At 44.0% G+C, this 8153-nt stretch overlaps 1 protein-coding gene across 6 annotated transcripts in view; it reads right to left on the bottom strand.

The window, feature by feature from the left end:
* The window catches only part of LOC142796260 (uncharacterized), a 60569-nt gene that overhangs the window by 32015 nt on the left and 20401 nt on the right, over positions 1-8153 (bottom strand). The window lies entirely within an intron of this gene.

The following is an 8153-nucleotide window of genomic DNA, read 5'->3' as shown; positions in this document are numbered from 1 at the left end:
CTGCGTAGACATTTTTCGATAAAAATGGATTGACGCAAGGTACTATTCGCAGCACAAATTTCTTGGCTATCGACATTATTCTGTTAACAAAGCAATTTCCTCCACAAATGGGCACTATGTCCTCTGTACTTTGGTCTTCCAATCAGCTGTCGTGCCTCAAACATATCTAACTATGGGAGAAGACTGCTAATTACTCTAAGTGAACTGACATATTGGGCTTTGGAGTATGGTTTTTGCTTGTCTCTCTCTCACACACACGCACACGCATGCATGCACGCACACACAGCTGTCGCTGTTCTCTTTGCGCAATCACATATTTTATATCCTGGTCTAGCTCTGCAACTACATAATGTCGGTCAAGCAATAAAACAGAAAAACAGAAATGCTACTTTCGTGGAGTCACTGCCACAATTTCACAAGTTCGGCTTGTTAGTCAAAACGCTCAAGATTAAAATTAGTTTGAAGTGCGCCGATGTTGCGAACAGGGCAACATTTTGAAACAGCTATCACATAACAGGGGTTGCCATTAGTTATTGCTCTTTGGTATTCATAGCTCTCTAGTACACCGCATTGTTTATTTATGTAATGCTTTTTACGGCGAAAAACGATTCCTTCACGTTCAGCGACTAATACTTCACCCAATATTTGCCTTAGTTTGTCCTGTAGTGCTTCCAGAACGTCGTTGTTATAGAGTCTTTACGTTCGCACTAACTCTCTCTCTTTGCCTACGATTAATGCTGTTACTCAAGGTTTATTAATTTGAGTCCACACATAATATTACATTATTTCAAAATTTACGGTCATAAGCAAGCGTAAAAGAACGTTTCTGAGCAAGTCCTGAAAGAGTTTCACGCTAGCGCCTTGGTTCTGTTGCCGAGATGCTGCCCATGCAAGCCTACGTATACTATCCAAGCATACCGACGGATCATCTCGGCAACAGCGCCCATCGCTTCGAAGCTGCCATCAAGTAAAGTAGTCTAGGTCACGCGTCGGAAAGTTTGTGTTAGGCATGCTGATCACAAACTCATGCACGCGCACCCGACGAATCCACACCCAATCTAATAGCAGACGCTTTGAAGAATACTGCCGCACACAGCGCATCTTTAAGGATGCACTCAATCTTGCCAAGAAAACACCATGACTATTACTAAAATTTACCCGACGCAAGTCTGCGATTTCTCAGTAACAAACATGAAGAAGAAGAGTATCTAACAAGAGAACATAACTCATGCATTTGGATCATTCAAGAAGAAATCAAAGATTACACCGAATTTCACGTCGATGACTCCAAAACCAGAAACTCCTTCGGTATCATAATCATGTATTGAGAATGTGCTGTCAGTGTTGAAGTTCGTGAGTGTATTATATATGAGACCGCAAAGGGACCTAGAGGTCCTTGCGGGCCACATGCGAATTTGCATTTTTTGCAGGCAGACCGCAAACGTTATCTTTATTGAGCATGCTCAGTGGCAGCGACCGCAACACATTGCACACGGAAAGCTTTACGCATGCTCTTAGAAATTCCTTAATGACTGTGTGCTCTCTTTCTATTTACCCACGTCGTCACTTGTGATAGTAGCAATCTGTCAAATGGAGACCCACGTACCAATTCATCCGCTTGCTTTATACCACTTCGTTAATTCGTCTCGCTGTATAATTTGTCACAAATCAGAGCAAGTTTTTTGCCTACATCTGCATGTGTTTGTCAGAGTGCTCACCCGCAGTTTTGCCAGATTGCTTTAACTCGAGGTGCTGGTCCCTTCGATGGCCAGAAGGGTTACCGAGTTAGTCATTCCCAATCGTAGGGTGTATCACCATGGCAGATGAAATAAAAATTGGCAGATTCTACATACCATGTGAATCAATGATATGCGAAAAACAAATAAGGAAGGTTAATCCGTCACTTTAAAATGAGCACAACGTTATGAGGCAGACACAAAATATTCTGTACATGATTTCCTTGTCAATATTATGACGTTTGCATGTGTCATTTACTTTTGTAGTCTGTTCACGTCACGTTATGTAAAATTTGGGATATGTGGATCTAGCGAAATGGCTGCAAGCGCACTATGAGCGTAGAAGGTAATGTTTTTCATGACACGCATGTCCTATTAGCATGTTTGGACGTGCCATTTACCTTTGTCATCTATTCGCGTCACGCGATACCTAGTTTGGTATATGTGAGGCTACCGGAAAGGTTTCGAGCGCATAATGAGCGTGGTATGTTGTCATGTTCTTACATCACACGCATCTTATGATTATCATGTTTGCACCAGTCGCATACCTTTGTGATTCGTTCACGCCACGTAGTACCAAACTTTGTATGTGTGAAGCTAGTTAGCCAGCTGCAAGTGCACCATGAGTGTGGCATGTGGTCATGCTTTCACGTAGCACTAAACTCATGACTATCATGTTTGCCCCAGCCATATACCTTCACCATGCATTCACGTCCCGTAATACCAAATTTGGTATATGTGAAGTATCGAAAGGACCGCGAGTGCACCATGACCGTGGCGCGTAGTCATGACTCATGACTTTAGTGACATGCATCTCATGATCTGCACGTTACAGTGTGTCACTTGTGTTTGTTATGCAGTCGTTTCATATCAGTTTTCCAACACGCCATTTGAACGAAACCACCTCAAGAGCAGCAAGACTACGAAATGCAAATCACAACATTCCTAATATGCATATCATGATAATCATGTAATGACTTGTCAATTATGCGCGTGCTAGAGTCAAGTTAGGCCATACCAAATTTGGTATCGATACCATCAGTGAAACGGCCAGGAAAGCTTAAAGTTGTAGGCGGCTAGATAGATAGATAGATAGATAGATAGATAGATAGATAGATAGATAGATAGATAGATAGATAGATAGATAGATAGATAGATAGATAGATAGATAGATAGATAGATAGATAGATAGATAGATAGATAGATAGATAGATAAATAGATAGATACTCGCGAAGTCACCGAAGTTCGCTAAGAATGCTTTACATTTAATACGACGCAGACTGAGAGACTGGTAGGTGCCACGTTCAAGTTGTTAATTCCATGCCTTTAGTAGCCACTTCATGCATGCCCAAAAAAGAACTACTCATTTAGTGCGTCATCTTGAACTAAGCAGCGTCCTTTCCTATTTCCTATGACAACTCATGAAGACCTCACACTGTGCGAGTTTTGCTATAGCATAGGTTTATTTTACTTCCCGTGTCAGTCGATTTTTAAAACAGTCTGCCGATAACAATGCAGTTATGTAGATACGGGGTGCATCTACAACCTTTACATAGTGCAGCCATCTGGTTGAAGGCTTATTTCTAGTGTCATGGCTCACGTTTGCAGCTGGCTATCTCCACGTCGGTGTTATGTTCTTTTATGTATCGCGCTAATACGTTTGAATATGGTCACGGGGTTCTGACGCTTACGAAGACAGCAGTGGGCTTTTTCTTTGTGAAGGTCTTTATTTGGCCGAACTTATGGCCACGTAACTGTAAGCCAAATTTTAGCTACTGGTTCGTGCTGTACACTGATATTGGCGCACAGGGCACCGGTCGTCGATAAACTTATCATCGTTGGGACGCGCCATCTGTTTTAAACCACGCGTCGAACTTTCCATCGTTAACATTGGTTGTCACCCAAGCTCTGGAATAATCTTGTGTGTACGCATGCTGTGAGAATTAATTGATGCGTTCGATTTAACCTCCCAAAATCACCATAGGAATATGAGAAACGCTGTACTAAAGGACTCTGAAAATTTCGACCACTTAGAACATTTTGACCGCTTTAAGATGCAACAAACTCTGAGGACACTGGTGTGTACAGCATTTTTGCCTCCACCAAAAATGCAGGCGCCACTGTTGGCATCTGATCCCGCGACCTGTGCGTCAGCAGCCGAGTACTTTAGCCACTAGACCACCGCGGCGGCGCAATGGCTGGTGACTTACGCGTTCAATTTTATAGTTGTTTCACATGTTTAAGGCTCTTTATGGTTAGGTGCCCTGTATATGGTTTGGTCAGTACGTGTGCATGCTATCTTTTTCACTTTCACAAGCGAATCCAACATGTACGTGTTTGCACGAGCACCAATCAATAAATGCTATATTTGTTTTCGGGGGAAAGCAACAAAATGTTCATTTCAATAAAAAGTAAAGAACAAGAAGCTTTATTGAATTGTTTAGATTCATTTCAGAACACGAAGGCACGTCTGACTGGGTGATTGGAAGAACAACGCGAAGGCAAGAAAACATTGTGTAAACTTCAGTGCACGCTTGGTCAGCATCACTGTTTTTCTTTTTTTGGAGACTCGAGACGTTTCTGGATATAAACAGGTTATTTTTTATGGGACGCGAAGGCATGGATGGGTAACAGCCCTCTTGGCCATGACTGGTCATGATTGGGTGTCTGACGTTCGTAGAACTAACTGGGTGAAATGCAACCTTTACTCGGCTGAGAACACTGTTTTTGAGCAGTCAACAGCATAATACAAATTAACGCATCTGTCGCCCAGGCGAAGCTTGCAATGATTAATTTTTTCATCGTGAATTGCTGTCGTCGCAAACGCCATGAATCACTTTCTTCGTAGACGCTGATGGGTACGTTGTCGCAGCATGCGTTCTCAGCGTGATCGTATCAGGCAGTACAAATAGCGACCATGTATGCAACGGAGTTTAAAAAAAGGGTGTTAGCTTTTACATAAAATTTGCCATCGCAACTTTGCTTTAAATGTTATGCACGTGCAAGTTCGGGTTCGCTGCGTCTACTCGCTAGGCTACGCATTGGAAGACTCGGTTTTGTTGCGCCTACTCGCTAGCCTGTGTGTTCTGGCGCTACCATCTCTTAAACCGCATTGCCGGGTGCCGATCCCTCGCACACAACCTCTCGGTGATTGCATGTGCTGGAAACAATAAATTTCAACACGGACAACTGTGTTCATTTCTACCTGCTCGAAAAATGCAGATCTCCTAACGAACACGCACTCATGCTCAGATACAAGCTCCAAAGGAAACCTGCTGCAACCGAGTGACGCCATCCTTATTTACTGGGGCAGGAAAAAAGTGAAATCACAGAGAAAACCAGAAAACTAGAATTAGCAAAGAAGGCAAATCCTGCACTTTGTAAGCTTCCTAATAGGAATGCGATAAATCTTGAACATAACATTTATGTATGTTCAAGATTTATCGGGGTGAAGCTCCTTATAGCGGCACCTGTTCGTCCCTCGTAGCCGTTGTAGTGTGTAAGAAGTATAACATTTTGACCTCCAAGGTGGTGGCGGTGGGAGATTTCTCCTGTGCGTTATTGAACAATAAAAATAGTGCTCAATGTACATGCCAATGGCTGCTAATGGAGAATGAGAGACAGTAGCACTCGGCTTTTAGTTTACGCGCACGCTGCGATCCCCATTATCAGCCATTGGCATGTACATTGAGCACTATCTGACAAGAAAAGGTTGCTACGTTATACTCGCTGGGTGTAACCTCCTTAGTTTTAGAAACGTTTAGCGAGCGTTGAGCCGCAGTGCCATGAATTCAATGAACTAGTATATACCGTGAACTCGAGGTGGTTAAAGGTGAGAATTAGATACGAAGGGCAAGCCGTAAGAAAGTAAAAGTCGAATTCTCCTGTCTCTCATTTCCCATTAGCAGCCATTGGCATGTACATTGAGCACTATCTGACAGGAAAAGGTTGTTACGTTATACTTGCTGGGCGTAACCTCCTTGGTTTTAGAAAGGTTTAGCGAGCATTTGGCCGCAGTGCCATGAATACAGTGAACTAGCATATACCTTGAACTCGAAGTGGTTAAAGGTGAGAAGTAGACCCGAAGCGCAAGCCGTGGGAAAGTGTAGTGTGCCATTTCTTGTTTTGTCCTTGGAATGTCCGCTAGATGGCGGTGCTTCTATATGGGGAATAAATGATGAAAAGATGCGAGATGGTGGTACTTGGAGTGTTGAATACATGGACGAATCGACACGCGGACAGATGCATGGATGGACGCATGAATTGACGCAGGGGCGGATGCATGGACGAACGCAGGGACGAACGCACGAAGAGACGCACGCACGGACAGGGGGACGGACGCATGGACGGTCACACAGACGCACGCATGGACGGATGGAAGCAAGAACGAGTGAACGGACGAATGCTTCGCCCCACTCTTCATCATTCACTCCGTAGAGATGCTTCCAAATTTTTTTATTCAAATTTTTTTTTGCGCCAGGCAGTATATAAAAGTTAGCGCTAGTGGACCACATAAAGAAGCATGGTAAAAAAATGCGTGCTTTGGCTTCATAGCCTTGGATGTGTTGGCACAGAAAGTTATCGCCGAGTATGAATTTTCTGGGTTGTCACGCGCAATAACAGCACTCCACAGAGGACAAAGGCAGAAGCCCAGGAAGCCTTGAGTGAAAAAGTCTATAGAGCCTCTAAAGGCCGGGCACATTGAATGTCAAGTGCTTCCACGTTCACACTTCGTTTAGGTTTCAAATTAGATATTTTTCTCCTCTGGCTGCGCTTTGCCTTGCCCCTGCCTGGATGCTCCCAGCCCATTTCATTGGCCCTCAGGCCACGCTACCCAAGAGCCGCTGGGGCCACTCGTACGAAGTGGTCGCAGCGGTGAGATTGAACGGGACCTTGGAGCTTGTGGCAGGCTAAACGTGGCCATCGTGTGCCTTGACTGCAGCTACGTGAGCGTTGGACTTCTACCTTTAGAGATTTGCCAATGTTTTGAGGATAGACTTGAAGCTTAAAGCTGGAAGGTTTCCTTATAATTATCCAGCTCCTTTGGTGATCGCACTTGGTCATAGTTGATAGAGAGTAGATAAGGAGAAAGATTGACATATGATCTAGTGGTCATGCATGCGAATTATCTACGGAAGGCTGATTTGTATTACTGTGCGTGGAATCGGGAGCGGACGAGGGGAATACTACACGGAAGCCGCACATCATTCAGGTACTACTTGCCACAGAAGTGTATGACAGTGAGCTTCTCGAATATTTGGAAATTGTCAAGGAGCATCAGGCAATTGAGAAAACGAGCTGGCCATGAGTTAAAGCATCAGGCAAACGAATGAAAGAAGCGCCCGATGAGAAAAAGTGTGTATCGACTGCTTGCGCTCGAATGAAAGTGCTTTGGAACTTCGCAAAGCAAAGGCGTCCAGCGTCAAAGCTCACGTCGCAGTCTCAGGGGTTCGGAAAATTTTCAGTATTGAGGATCTGACACTTTCTTTAGAAGTAGGAGAGGACATTAGAATCTTTCCTGTGAACTTAAGAAGGACATTCCAAAGAACAAACCTGTCCAAAGCGTTCTGGCCACAGCGTGTCCTAACCAAGTTGCCGAGTTAGGTAGCGAATGTGATGGGGAAGCTTAACGCAGAATAGTAGGAGGACTGATGCTGCTAATTGGAGTCTTCTTAAAATGTATCGCCTGTCTCCAGAGGCATTTCGGCAACATTTCCGGACAGCCATCAAGTTGAATGACGACTCGTAGGTTGAGTTCTGGTACAACCTAAATGTCAACCTCTGGGAATGGCTTTGAAGCGCGGAAATTTATGGAGCCGGTTCTCGTAATCTACTACTTCAAAATGTTCAACATGGTGAAGGTTGTCGAGTGCTTCAGCCTTGAGCAGTTTCACAGCATGATTCTCTACAATGCGTTTGTGGATCGCTGACAGGCCCGACGTGACCGCAGCCGGGAAAGCTGCGGAGCTCGAGGAGAAGTAGATAGAGTTTGCTAGCGCTAACTAGAGCCGACTCTGGCACTACGATCATTCAGGACCAAGCGAATGATGGGTAGTACACGATTTTGCATGGATTTTGTGCTTAGGATTGGCGAATCACATGTGTGATTTCGTTTATTGCTGTATTTCAGCTTCCTTTTTAAGGAAAGAGCACATATTTTTGAACATCTTGACTTGATTCGAATTGTTAAGCGTAAAAAATTAGGGTGGCAAAGCGCAACTGCTGAAAATTTGCTAATTTTGGTTTCGTGACAAAACAGCTTCAAGCAACAAGAACTGAAACGGAGCCAGAAGTACAAAGATTAGACAATTCTGTGTACTACCTGTCATTCTCATGCTCGCCATGCATTGCAGCTTCTATGGACACTAGCGCCAGAGCTACCTCTAGTGTGTCTTTATAAAACTCGATAAAGGTTT

The sequence above is a fragment of the Rhipicephalus microplus genome, chromosome 2, assembly GCF_043290135.1.
Source record: "Rhipicephalus microplus isolate Deutch F79 chromosome 2, USDA_Rmic, whole genome shotgun sequence".
Lineage (NCBI taxonomy): Eukaryota > Metazoa > Arthropoda > Arachnida > Ixodida > Ixodidae > Rhipicephalus > Rhipicephalus microplus.
This window is presented reverse-complemented; position numbering and strand designations above follow the sequence as displayed.